Source organism: Lepus europaeus, chromosome 12 (genome assembly GCF_033115175.1).
Source record: "Lepus europaeus isolate LE1 chromosome 12, mLepTim1.pri, whole genome shotgun sequence".
NCBI lineage: Eukaryota > Metazoa > Chordata > Mammalia > Lagomorpha > Leporidae > Lepus > Lepus europaeus.
Window position 1 is genome coordinate 80,291,114 of NC_084838.1, and position 15,297 is coordinate 80,306,410.

General features: G+C 36.0%; 1 long non-coding RNA gene across 1 annotated transcript; it reads left to right on the forward strand.

Annotated features, from left to right (window-relative positions):
* The first annotated feature begins 5,401 nt into the window (after nucleotides 1-5,401).
* On the forward strand, nucleotides 5,402-14,812 carry LOC133771377 (uncharacterized). Its single transcript, XR_009867568.1, has 3 exons — nucleotides 5,402-5,448; nucleotides 12,011-12,122; nucleotides 14,607-14,812. It is a non-coding gene; the product is annotated as an uncharacterized LOC133771377 (long non-coding RNA).
* The last annotated feature ends 485 nt before the right edge of the window (nucleotides 14,813-15,297 follow it).

The following is a 15,297-nucleotide window of genomic DNA, read 5'->3' on the forward strand; positions in this document are numbered from 1 at the left end:
TAGCAAAAGTTAATATTTCATGATTTTTGTTGATTTTATATTAGCATATTATGTTATATATGGCATTATAAGTATATACCATTTTAATATGACATGATAAATACATCACATCATACATTAGTTCAGTAATATTAGCAGGAAATAGTAAAAGCTACTGAAAATAATTATTCCTGAGAAATAATTTCAAGGGGATAGGCATCCCAAAAGTAGATTTTTGAAAGAGAAGCATGACTCATGAAAATGAACAAACTTTTAGGGAGCAATGCCAAAGCTCTACTAGCAGGCACTCTGCCCAGGAATCTTTCCAATTTGGCTGTCGTGTCCATGGTTGGGTAATGATCCCTTGGGCCCACCAGTATTAAAGTGAGAGGACTCATTGAAATGAATACTCATCACCATTGTGATTTCTCAGGAATTGTCACGGGTTCAGATTTACAAGCCTTTTTCAATTCTTTATTCCTACTCACTTCATAACGATGTCATAGAGGACCTACCTGTATAGAGCTTTTCCCCAGACTCCTCTGTCGTGTTAGAAGATCTACATTTCCTGTAAATTATAGCAGACTTTGAAATGTTAGATTAATTTCCTCAGTATTGTGAACCACATCAGCCAATTTAATAAAAAAAAAAAAAGGTGGGGGGAGGGGAGTCTTTGATAGGAAAAAATTTAGATCTCTTCCGGGGCTTAGAAAATGACTTAATAGACAACTTCAGCTAATATATCACAGGAGTTACCAACTAATCCAGCAATGCATTAACTATTACATGCAGTCAATGGTTACTTTAAGAATTATCCTCAGTTGGTGCCGTGGCTCACTAGGCTAATCCTCTGCTTGTGGCGCCGGCACCCCGGGGTTCTAGTCCTGGTTGGGACGCCAGATTCTGTCCTGGTTGCTCCTCTTCCAGTCCAGCTCTCTGCTGTGGCCCGGGAGTGCAGTGGAGGATGGCCCAAGTCCTTGGGCCCTGCACCCGCATGGGAGACCAGGAGAAGCACCTGGCTCCTGGCTTCGGATCGCGCAGTGCGCCTGCTGCAACACACCGGCCGTAACAGACACTTGGGGGGTGAACCAACGGAAAAGGAAGACCTTTCTCTCTGTCTCTCTCTCTCTCACTGTCTAACTCTGCCTGTCAAAAAAGAAGAATTATCCACTAAACTTTTCTAGAAACAGAAAGTGCTAATTTGAGCTTATGTACTTTCTAGGCAAAGCAGAAGTATGTTTAAAATTCACATTCATTTGGCCGGTGCCGTGGCTCAACAGGCTAATCCTCCGCCTTGCGGCGCCGGCACACCGGGTTCTAGTCCCGGTCGGGGCACCGATCCTGTCCCGGTTGCCCCTCTTCCAGGCCAGCTCTCTGCTGTGGCCAGGGAGTGCAGTGGAGGATGGCCCAAGTGCTTGGGCCCTGCACCCCATGGGAGACCAGGAGAAGCACCTGGCTCCTGCCACCGGAACAGCGCGGTGCGCCGGCCGCAGCGCGCTACCGCGGCGGCCATTGGAGGGTGAACCAACGGCAAAAGGAAGACCTTTCTCTCTGTCTCTCTCTCTCACTGTCCACTCTGCCTGTCAAAAATTAAAAAAAAAAAAATTCACATTCATTTGTAAAATTTTGGCTAAATACTGAGTTTGGCAAGAAAAGAAGGTACAATAAGTCAAAATCTCCCCTATAGGGATCAATAGGTGATCCAAATTAAATTTATTGCTAAATATTTTATAATTCATAGATGTAATGAATGAGATTACATACACACATTTATATAAATATAAACAATAGGATCATTTTATCAAATTTCTCTGCATTTCTTTCGCTTTCTTGTAAGACTAAGATTTCATTAGGAAACAGTCATATCAATAGTATCCTATCACCAGACATTCAGGTGAGGAAGGGCAGGATTCTTTTAAAGAATAACTTTTACCTTAACTATGAACTTTAGAATCAAACTGACTTAAGCCAATCATTATACAATGACAAAGCAATTTGGACAAGGTCTTTCTCAATGATATATAGGAGAAAGGTTTTTACCTTGTTATCTTACATTACTTTATTTATGTAATCATTTTCCCTACCTTGCTCAAAATGCAGTGTCATTAATGTGATGCCTAACTTAAAAAAATGCATATCTACAGATTTCCCACCCACATATCAAACATGTAAAAAGCAAAAGGCCGTTGAGTCTTAACTTCAAATCAAAGATTGCTATAAGGAAAGCTGAATGCTACTTACCACTGATTGCTTTTAACAACACAATGTTATCATTAGCCACTGTATTTGCAGTCTGGTATGGGGATATTGGACCTATTTGTCTATTCATATTATATTTAATAGAAAACTTCAATTAGTTATTTCTAAACTGAGCAGAATAATTTAGTCATTTAAAATAGGAAAGATCCATGTCAACATTTCATTTTCTTTCCTTAGATAAATAATTTTAATCATATTTTTTATTTTTTTAAAGATTTTATTTATGTATTTGAGAGGTAGAGTTACAGACAGTGAGAGGGAGAGAAAGAGAGAAAGAGAGAAAGGTCTTCCTTCCGTTGGCTCACTCTCCAAATGGCTGCAACGGCTGGAGCAACGCTGATCCGAAGCCAGGAGCCCGGAGCTTCTTCTGGGTCTCCTACGTGGGTGCAGGTGCCCAAGGACTTGGGCCATCATACACTGCTTTCCCAGGCCATAGCAGAGAGCTGGATGGGGAGGAGCAGCCGGACTAGAACCAGCGTCCATATGGGATGCTGCCGCTGCAGGCAGAGGATTAACCTACTGTACCACAGCACTGGGCCCTTTAATCATAAATTTATTAACTTCCATGGCAAATAAGTACCTAAGGAGCAGGTTAAGAGTATAAAATGCATTGCAAAGCTGGAAAGGCAGCCTGACCCATCTCAAAGCCTTGCTTCACAGTTTGAAACACAGCATGAAAGCCCAAGTCCAGACTCAAAATGCTGAGTTTGGAGGGATGAACTGGGATCTTGACTCCTGCTCCAAATTAATAATCTCTCTGATCCAGCATCTTAATTTTATATTAGTGTTTTCCAAATTAGAGCAATTTATAGATTATTGAAATAATCACTTGCAAGTTTAGTTCAACAAGTGAAAAAAATCACTTGCAAGGATGATTCAACACACGCAATTAATTAAGTGAAAAGTAATATATCACATCAACAGGATGAAATATGATCATCTCAATAGATGTAGAAAAAAGCAGTCAATACTGTTCAATACCCTTCATGATAAAATCCCCACTACTTTGGTATACAAAGAATTTACCTCAACACAATGAAATTTGCACTTAAACCCATGGCCAACATTGTACTGAATGGGGAAAAGTGGAAATCATTTTCTCTAAGACTGGGAGCAAGACAAGGAGGCCCACTTCCACTATTATTGATTACTATCCACTAGAGTACACACTGGAAGTCTTAGAGCAAAAAGACAAGAGAAGGATATAAAGTTCATCTAGATAGGCTGAGAGGAAGTCAAATTGTCAATGTTTGCAGATGACACAATTTTATGTACAGAAAAACTTATAGATATCTGCCGCTGAAAAAATTACTAAGTCAGAAATTAATTCAGTAAATTTGCAAGATACAAAATCAAGCACAAAGATCAGCAGGAATTTTATACATTAGTAATGAACTTAACTGAAAAAGAACACTTGAAAACCTTTCTCCTACATATCATTGAGGAAGGCCACATCTAAAGTGCTATGTCATTGCATTACTACTGGGCTTAAATTGGCTTGATGCTAAAGTTCATAGTTAATGTGTAAGATATGCTTTAAAGGACTATCTTCCCTGCCTCACTGGAATGCTTGGCAATGGGATATTACTGATATATCTGAGTTTTCCTGATGAAAGATAAAGAGATGTCCAAAAATTAAAGATCTTATTCTTTTTCTCTACTCCACTAAACTATATAAGAAGAAATTATTTTAAATAATTCTTTTTCATGCATTATTAGCTATCTACAATGTTCCAGGAACTATGTTTTAGAATTATTTTTAAGGGCAAGAAAATGCTGGAATAGATCACCAAGATAGTAATAGATTATTAAGTCAGATGGGGCCGGCACTGTAGGGCAGCGGGTTAAAGCCCTGGTCTGCAGTGCCGTCGTCCTATATGGGTGCTGCTTCGCGTCCCAGCTGCTTCACTTCCGATCCAGCTCTCTACTATGGCCTGGGAAAGCAGTAGAAGATTGTCCAAGTCCTTAGGCCCCTGCACCCATGTGGGAGACCCAGAAGAAGTTCCTGGCTCCTGGCTTCAGATCGGCGTAGCTCCAATTGTTGCGGCCAACTGGGGAATGAACCAAATGGATGGAAGACCAATCTCTCTGCCTCTCTTCTCTCTGTAATTCTGACTTTCAAATAAGTAAATAAATCTTTTAAAAATAGATTATTAAGTCAGAAACATAGATCTAGTTCTTACCTCACCACCAATATCAAAGGCTGTTCATTGGTTCCCTCATTGTTTTCAGGATGCTAAAAGTCAAACTTCTTAGCAAGCTCTGTTCAGGTTGTCTCACACTATTATGTCTTGATTATCTCTCAGCCTGGCATTTTTACTTCCCCCCAGATAAATGCTGAATTTCATCATCTCACTTCATTTTTCTGTGCTGAACTCCTTTTCTTGATCGGTAAATTAGAATGTAGTATTTTATATATTTTTGAAGTTTTCTCTCTCTCTCTAATCTGTTTATTCTTTCTGTTTACCTGGCTAATCTCCACGTCAGGTCTTCAGTCTTGATAGACTTTTTTTCTGAGAAACCTTCCCAGACCCCATAAGTCTGGGGTCTATATGCTTTGTTCGGGCTCTTACAGCATGTAATGAACTCCAGACATGACATTTAGCACACTATGGTGTCTATGCATCTGCCACATCCAGATACTGCAGGACTATGTCTGGCTAGCATTGTACCTCCAGAAACCAATATAGAATATGGATTAAAGTGGGTGTGTTCAATAAATAATTGATAAATGTATGAATAACATGTATCATGGTCCTAGGAGGTGATACAAGAAATCTTTTTTTATGTGTGTGTGTCAGTTTCATGCCAGAGTTTTAGAGGAATTTGTTATGAAAACAGTGCACACTGAATGGCTACTCTCCATGACTCCAAAGCCTAAGATTTGTTCCAAGAGAGTTGTAGGCAGTAAAACACAGGATGATTTCGAAACTTTCTGGCAATAGCATTCAAAGTATGAGGAGACTATTTAATGTAACTATAAAGAGTAAGTCCCCACAAGTAGTATGACTATAAAAAGCAACTGTGCTTCCATTTTTAGGCACCTCCCTTCAGTCCAGCTTGGTGCCAGGTACATGCTGTCTCTTGCTTTGCAGTCTGGGATAGAGTTACACCCTCTGCATTGCATTTCATTCCCTTAATTATTTACATAATCCCTCTGATGGTGCCTATCAATTACGGACTGCAGGATGGAATCCCATCCTGAGTGCAGTAAGTCATACGTTTGGCTGCTTTATACAACTGTGTTTTACCTGGATTATGTCTGGCAATGCAAACCCCCAAGTGATGATAACTTCATTGTACTCAATTCTCTAGAGAAGGTGGGGAGGGCTTTTCTGAGGTTTAGGGAAATCAAGCCTGTTAAACACAATCACCTTTGATAATTCATCTTCTTTCAATGACTTGTGACTAGAAATGCATTCTCATACATCCAAGATATTTAACACTTAACCAGTGCAGTAAAACAGTTCCAGGGCTAACCCTTTGAAAATGTCGTACTCGTGCCAAACTATGAGATTGTGATCATTTGTGAAATATGGACTTTGAGAGGAAAGGTGGTTCAAAACATTTCTGTTTTTGCAACATCATGAAACTTGTAAGAGCTCGAAATATTTTAAAAGATAAGATAGACTACCAAGTTAACTTTATAATGTATCTAGTGAAAATAAATCAAAAATATCAGGAGTAAATGGAGAAAGAAGCTATTCAATGAGTAGAGGGATGCAGGCTAAATGTTGGCTGTAAACAAAAAATGATTGTGATGATGCCCATGTTACTTATGTGAACACCACTTAATGCATTATTATTAATGCATTAGAATGTCTTAAAGTATGAAGAGAAACTGAACACCGTTCCACTACTGTGCTTTAGATGAATGTGCTGATAGCAGGATGAAGATAAGCAGGACTGGCATTTGGGTCTGTCAGTGTGGGTTAGCACATCGATGTCTTTCCAGAGATTTCTTACTTCTTTAATAGAAACTCACAAGCTGACTTCAAAAAGATTTTGTGGAGCACTTGTAGATGTTCAGTTGTTCCCATTTCTAGGAGCTTGTTCCTAGAAATGGAAATTACTGGCTGTAACCAGAGAACTATTTCAGAGCTTAAAACATTTAATAAAAATTATTCATTATAGTCCCATTTATTGTTTGCCTTATTAAAACCTGATTATATTTGTTGTCCTTAATTTCTTCAATTTAAGTAAAATCCTGAAGAATTTCTGTTTCAAATATTAACTCATCTAAATCTGAAATATGAATGCAAAAAGGGAGCTTGTTGTTGATCAAAATTTGAGGCCTTGGACAATTGGATCTGAGTTGTGAGTTGGGGAACATGCATTCTAGGCTGGTTCTACCTCCAACTGTGTGACTTTGGGAAAGTCTGTATCACCCTTCACTATAACAGTGGCTCTCAGACTCAGAATTACATGAGCAATTAAATAAAATACAAATTGCTGCTTCCCACACTCAGTTTCCTTTAAAAAAAAAAACACTTTGTATTTCAGATTAGTTTTAAATTTAGAAACAAAAATCATGTAGTGCAGAGTTCTCATATCTACCTCACACCCACCTTCTCATACTGTTGATATCTTATATCAGTATGATTTATTTGTCATCATCTGTAAAACACTTCCTCTATTAATAATATCTCATGTTAGTATAATCTATCTGCTGAAATTAATAAACCACACCCAGATCACCCAGAGTTTCTATTTGGAATACTGGAGTAAAGTCTAAGATTTGCATTTTCTACCAAGTTCCCAGACATTGCCAATGCTTCTGTTATAGGACGCATATCTCCCAGCATTCTCTTGACTAACAGGGGTGCATAGGCTTACAATGGAATGTGCATGGCACATATATAATGGCCTTAAGTGACAATGTGGGAGTAGTGAGCTTTTATGGAAACAGAGTCAGGAACAGAAGGAGGAAGAGGCACGCTTTTGTACACAACACCAACATTCTCTGTTTATATCCACATAAAGAAGTTGAGAAATGAATTGCTCCCTATGAAAAAACCCAGAGTACTCTAAGGAAGACTGAATAATGTGATAGAAAACACCAAGCACATTCCCTAGCTCTCCATCTCTGTCCTAGTCCATACCATGCACTAAAAGTCAAAAATTTAGATGCATACATAAATGTATAGGAGTAAAACTGACCTATAGTTGTTTTGCCGGTAGGAACATGAAGGTATTTCCTTCAATACAAAGTACAACTCTTCAGCTTTATTTTCAGAGAACAAGCCTGGTGGTGTTTTTTAAATAGATAAAGAGTATGAAGATTTATTGTGCTTCAACTAGATTGTGTTTACATTTAAACATGAGTGGATGTATTCTTTCTGATGCAATGAATAAATATTTGCATTTATATAACAAAATATGGCCTTATATAGCTAAGAAAAACATTTTCTACTAGGAACACCAAAATGTGAAAAAGATTTAGTTAGCTCATAAACTTGTAAGCAATATCAAAATGGAGCTTCCTTTTCATATTGTGGAAGAAGCACAAATCTCACAGGGACTATTGACATTACATCAAAATATATGAAACTTCATAATGTCATTGCTTATTATAAGCAGCATTGTCTTCAATAAAAAGGCAGCATGGAAATTGTCAGGTGACTTAGCAGACTTCCTGCACTGTGATTTGTCTTATAAAAGTTATTTTATTTTAACGAGATTATCCTGAATGCTTTTCTTATTAGCATTTTGCTTTCTGGGTAGGACACCCCTTTGTCACAGCAATTTACTGCCTCTTCTTGGAGTTACAGACAGCTCAGCACATTTACAGTGGCATGAATTACACTGCTGAAATAAATATGTCAATGCCCCCCATTCGAAGGACATCACGAACTGGAACAAAATCATGCATCTGCTTTCTCCGAGGGAAATTGTGTGAACGCTCCGTGTAATTGTTAACAGGAGGGAGAGCGGTTTGCAAATCTAGAACCATTTCATGACATTTATTCATCAAAGTGATCGCATTTCCCACCGAGGCAAGTCCAGACACCAAGTTTTCCGCACAGCTGAACAAAGTTTGCAAACTGAAAGGATTCAGTAAATGAAGACTGGCAATTTTAATGATTAATAGGTTCTCAGTACTTCTGACACTTTTTTACCGATTAGTCTTAGGAATGGAAATTTATGTAAAATATCCAGGAAATGGAAGCTTGTAATCTGATTTTCTTCAGTAAATAATTTTAAAACAAAATAATTTTTCAGGAAAAGAACTTTCCATTATTTGCTGCTATAAAAAGTCAGTCTTTTTTATCTCTTCAAACTATCGAACACAAGAAAATTATTTCAAGATATTTTTAGACAAATTAAGGTATAGATAATTTCGGCGAAAAATGGAAATCTTTGATTTCTAAAACATTTATACAGATTTAACATACCACTTCACATGTGACATTAATGCAAACCTTAAGGTCAATTAAGTGAAAGCACATAAGGATTTGAATGATTTGTATTTATTTACTTGGAGAAGGGAAGGTTATTACATTCAATGTTGCTTGTTATTTAATGATAACTGAGGTAGTATAAAATAAAATAACAAGCATCCTGGTGTTTTCCCCTATCAAGATAATAAAGCTTATCTCTAAAGGGTGAACATTAGCCAGAATATATGGGAAGGAATAAAAGCAGAAAAATAGTGCAGTATAACTTGCAATAAACATTTTTTATTTTGTTCTGTGTTTCACTTATAATGCTTGATATATCTTTTCCAGTACTTTCGTTGCAGGGCCTAGGGAAGTCAATAGTGGAGTGTGAATTATCAGAATTGTGTTCATAATTTCATTTTTCCAGTTTGCAGCCAAAAAATTGTGTCCAACTTCCCTTTTTTAAATCTTTTCTCTGCATCAAAAATCCATTCTTATTAAATGAATGAATTGAACTTTACTCTGCCTTCCATAAAGGTAAAACACATAAAATGAAATCAAATTAGAAGATGCATAAGAAATACTGTTTATTTTTATCGAGACAACACTTGAGTTATTCATATCAAACAAATATATGAATGTGGCTGTTATAGATACTAAAGTCATTTTATGACAAAAGATGATAATCAGTAGAAATAGGTAATAAGCAAATACAGGGAAGTTATATTTCAACAAGGTTAACCTCCAATATGCTTTAAAATCTTTTATATGAACATTTTTTAAAATATTACTTTTTGTATTGATCAATAACTTCTTTGCCAAGATTTGATTTGTTTCAATGTTATTATATTTTTAGATGTCATATCTTCAAACAACCAAAACACATTTGATGATTAGTAAAAGTTTGAGAAATTTTACTAAGGCTATCTTCGTATAGCCCTGTTGTCTAACAGAACAGCCATGGGAAATATGGAGCTACTGAGTACGATGAAAAAAAAAAATGCAAAGTGTGACTGCACAACTGATTTAAAAATTTTTACTTAAAAATGTTAAGTCTGCTTGAAGCAACTTTCTCAGCTGTAATTTTCATGGTATCTAAATGCAAATGAAGTATTTCTGAAGAAAATTTAGCTTTTGGGTTGAGATTTACTTTTACGTATAATGTAAACACTGGATTTCAAAACTTATTTATAAAAAAAGGAAAAGAGTAATGATTGTGTTGTTTTAAATATTATTTACACATTGGGTTAATAAAACATTGGCCATATGATGTTAAACAAAATATATTACTAAAATTTAAAAATATCATCCCAATTTTTATTGGCTACTAGAAATTTAAAATTACATATAATGCTTACAATTTGAAAAACAGATCTGCATTGTAAATAGCAACTAAAACACACCTAAATGTGTAATGTATGAACTCTGTGACCAAGTATCATTGTATGTCTTATTGAGGATATCTGTTGAAATGGACCCCAAATCACCTTTTTATACAGCCACAACTAATCTAACCCACAGGATATATATTTCTTCTTGCATTTGAAACCATTTCAATTGTTGGTAAAGTGTTCAGAACCCACAATAAGTTCATATTATGAACTCTGAGTTCATAATCAAGCATCTTTGCAAAAGCCACAGAGTACAGTTGTAAAGGTTGCTAACTATACCAGATCTCCTGACTCAAAGACCCAGCTCATATTTGACTCACTAAGCCCTGATCCTGGAGAGGGGCTGGATTGGTCTGGGAAAAGTTTCTGTTTGCAGTTGACAGAGTGTACAGGCTACCTCACTGCACATAGCTCCTTCATTATACAACAGTGCAACAAGCAATATCATAAAAGAAATTCTTAGAATATTGCTAACTGCTCAAATCATCCAGGTCTCAGGTCGAGTGTTTAACCTTTTGAAGTGATACGTAGTGAGAATTCTGGAGTCACTTTACATTTGTCAAAGGTTTTATTATTCTCCGAACTTTCACTTCCATTTTTTGGTGTTCTCACAGTAATACTAGAAGATAAGTGAAACAGGTATTATCTCTGTTTTGCAGGCAAGAAACTGGAATGGGATTTCTTCTTTATGTTAGTATAGAATATAGAACTATCACATTAGTTTCTTGCAAATAAAACTAAAACTTATAACTTGTGGGTCAGTCCCATAGACATAGACATTGCAACTAAAAATGAATATAACATATATATATATATATATATATATATATATATATATGCTAAGAATAGACCCAACCATGTGCCTCACTGAATTTTGGTTTCCAATAAAATAGCATTAAACCATGTTTTATGATTTGATTTATATGTTTTGATAGAGCCAAACAATTAATGACAATGTAGTGTCCTTGCACAATTTATAATTGCCATTTCTATACAATTTATCTAAGTGAAACTATGAAAATAAGTTACATTTGAGAAGCAACTTTGCATTATAGTCAGTTAAAATCTATTTTTGATTAGAAATAAGCAATGCTTTCATGCTATGTATTTTATTTAAAAATAAAGAAAAATAGCTTAGTGAGAACTTTTATGAATCTAGAATTCTCTAAAGACAGTATCTTTCAGATAATTCCTTACTATCCCTTTCAGAAGAGTATTAGTAGTTCCTTATTCAATGTAGATTTCTTAAGTAGCTGACATTTATTTTGTTTCCTACCACCTGATCTTAGTACCTTAAAATCTGTTTTCCATTTGTTTTGCATTTATTCATGGTCTAATGGCTCTTGGTTATTTTAAGTTAGAATTTTCTCAAGTAGTGAGTTTTAAGATATTTCTTCATATACATTGAGCATTGTTGTTATTTACATCTCTTACAAAACTCTATTTGCCAGACATTAATAATTTATTCACACTGATTATATTCTCAACTGTTACTAATTTTTGACCTTTAAATTGTAAGCTTCTAGCTCACTTGAATACAATAAATGGCACATATAATTAATTACACCAAATATTATGCCTCTTTTGATATTCTTAAAAGTAGTTTATTTATGAATTGAAATTCAGATCAGGCCTAAACCACGTACATTTTAAAGAATATAATGTTTTACCTCTAAAATAAAATTTGGCTTCACAAATATTTACTGAAAAGCAAAGTTTCCTTTTGGTGTATTAAACCATACCACAGTTGCCAGATTGTCCAGCTTTTGGTTACACTGGATACATGAAGTTTTTGTACTTCATTCTCATGTTCATCAAACCACTGTGATCATCCAAAGAGATTCATTGGAAGGAGAATTTTAAATAAAACATGACAAAAAGGGAATTTATTTTAAAAGTCAAAACATGAATCCACTCACAACCATCACACATACTATTCATTCTATAAATCATGTAATGGACATTGTCATTTTGACATGTACAACATTTCTCTTCTTCCAGCACCTTTGAATTAATCGGATTGCAAGCAGCTGGATAAGGGAAAGAAGGATGGAGTTTGGAATTCTCAATGGCTCCCATTGCTGTTTCAATCACTGGAACATTTTGAAGTCAGGTAGGTGTTAACCTAATAAGGGAAGCCCCACTGGCTTTCTGTCTCGTCCAGACAATAAAATGGCATAATTGTGTCTGTGCCTCTCTTTTCAATTGTTCCACTATAACATAGGTTGAGAACTACAGATTCTAATTAACTCAAATTAGACTAATGAGAGAGATGATAAGTACTACAACGTGAAGATTAAGAAAATTCCGATTTTAAACCTCAAAGATGTTGAGTACAAAGGAAATAAATGTTAAAAGGACACAATGGGCCACTGCTTCATAGATGTTGAAAGCAGCACTAACCAATCAGTGGTTTTAACCCACTTGAGTGAACGTTCCTGACTCCATCTACAGGAAGAATTTCAGCACCTAAGGGAAAGCAGCCCAAGCGACTTGATGGCGTTAAGCTTTTTCTAGCTGTTGACTCAACATTCATCTTTAGCTTGGAGATGAGAGAGACTGGTTGGTAGTAGAAATAGGCAAATAATTTACTGATTCTAAAAATCTGTGCTCATCAAATTTTATACGTATAGAAAGTTTAGGCAGATTGTTAAATGTATTATGTGAAAGATGCAATTTTTCTTTAATTTTCTTATTTGAGAAAGCAATTTTTAAATAATAAATGTGCATTAGTGAAATCTGTTGTTAAAAAGTTCACATTTTTTTTAAAATTGGAAATGGCATAGAAAATGAATTAATTTAAAAAAAATTTATGTAGGATCTCTGTCTTTAATGTGCTGTACACTCTTATTTAATGCTATAACTAGTACTCCAACAGTATTTTTTTTTCACTTTGTGTTGCTATATGGGGGCAAACTGTTGAAATCGTTACCTAATATACACGAAACTGATCTTCTGTATATAAAGAGAATAGAAAATGAATCATGATGTGACTGGAAGGGGAGAGGGAGCGGGAAAGGGGAGGGTTGTGGGTGGGAGGGAAGTTTTGGGAGGGGGAAGCCATTGTAACCCATAAGCTGTACTTTGGAAATTTATATTCATTAAATAAGAGTTTAATTAAAAAAAATTCATACTTTTTATTTTTCCATAACTTACAACTCATTAACAGATGTTACTTTTACAATGGGCTTCCAACTTCTATAACATTGTTTTCAATGTTTGCTACTTTGAATTTCTAATTTACTATGAAATTAAGCTTATAGAAAAACAGGTACTCTTCTTTAGTGTAGCAAAATCCTTTTACAGTAGTCCTGTAATTTGAAATTCATACTATATAAGATTGTTTGTAAGTATATGTTTGAATTTCTAATCCCTAAGTTTATATGAAGGATTCATGGTAAAAAAACACAAGATAATCAAAACTCCTATAGCAACAAAATTATAACAATATGGAGCAACTTGACTAACATTAAAAAAGTCAAACGAAAAACTAAAGTGAAAGATTTTTGGATCGTCCCAGAGGACATATAATTGAATATCAAACTTAACTCAGGATTTTCTGAAAGCCAAAGTGAAAAGGGTGATAAAGGATGCAATGTTTTGATGAAATTGATTCTTTGAAGTTTTTTTTAATAAGAACTGACGTTGTCATAAACTAGGTAAAAAAAAATTCCTGTAATGTCTGCAGTCAATAGCAGTTGGTACATTCACAAAGAAATTTTTGATTGATACTTCCAATAGTACCGAAAAGAGGATTTTTGAGAGATGACTTAAGGCAATTTGTCCATTCAAGATATTAAACTCTTTTGGTTGATTTTCTGGTCCCCATCCTTCTCTCCCTCTATCGCCACCACTGAGTTCCAGGTTCCTTCTCTACCACAGTACCTGGCTTTCTGTCTCCTCCAGAAAACAAAATGGCATAACTGTGTGCAAATTTCAAGGACAATCCAGCCCCAGGAAAGGCCCTGCCAGAAATGTACAAAGACATCCATACAGCTTATTCTCCCAACAGGCTGAAATTCCAGCACTCTGTCTTCCAGACACTGAAAGCATCTTGCACGAAATGTTCCCTGGAGGCTCATGTGAGGAGAGAGGAAGGATCAGCTAGACACCCAGTCATGATTAGGGGAGTCCTCTGTTGTGTCCAAGGGTCACAGTCAAGAATGGGAGAGCGAGCACTGGGGCAAGGCTTTGAAGGACATTAAGAGACTGGTTCATCAGGTTTTCATATCCCTTTTGCCGTGGGATATGGTATTTGAAATATTTTTGTCCCATTGCAGATGGAGTCAGTGTTATTAGAAATCATTGTTTGAATTTTTTTGCATGTGGAATAGCTACTTTTTTTTAGGTTAGAAAATACTGATTAGGGGTTTTCAAATGCTTACATAACTTTAGGGTTTTTCAAATGCTTTAACTACTCTGGGAAGAGAATTCTTAATTAGAACATTTCAAGCACTAATAATCTACTCTAGCACAGAGAACACAGTTAATTTATCCAAACATATAGCATCCTACCTATGCTAAAGTATTTAAAGTAAATTGTGGGCAGCATAACAGGTATTATAATCTATCCATGGGAATACTTGAAATTTTCCAGGGGCTGGTGCTGTGACGCAGAGTGTTAACACCCTGGCCTGAAGTGCCGGCATCCCATGTGGGGGCTGGTTCGAGACCCACTGCTCCACTTCCAATCCATCTCTCTGCTATTGCCTGGGAAGGCAGTGGAAGATGGCCCAAGTCCTTGGGCCTCTGCACCAGTGTGGGAGACCAGGAAGAAGCTCTCGACTCCTGGCTTTGGACCGCTGCAGATCCGGCCTTTGAGGCCAATTGGTGAGTGAGCCATCGGATAGAAGACCTCTCTCTCTCTCTCTCTCTGCTTGTCTCTCCTCTCTCTGTGTAACTCTGACTTTTAAATAAATAAATAAATCTTAAAAAAAAAGAAATTTTCTAGAGATGTCTGTATAAACGCTTTCCCTCACATACATGTTAATAAAATTCTTTTTTTATTTATATGAGATATTTAATTTATAATATAAATATGAACATTCTTCTTTTTGATACCTTCTTATGCATAGTATTTTAAGTTTCAAGTCATTTTGCACATAGCATTTAATTTATCTACTGAAAACCTTGTAAGTTGGAATACAATAATGGCCAGTACCTCCACTATACAAAAGAAGGCAGAAGGGTTCACCTGAGTGAAGGGCTCCTTGGCCCAGAGCCACACAGCAACTCTTGGTAGAGCTGGCATTCTTTGTCTCATCATTTCCATTCTATAACTTTTCGTA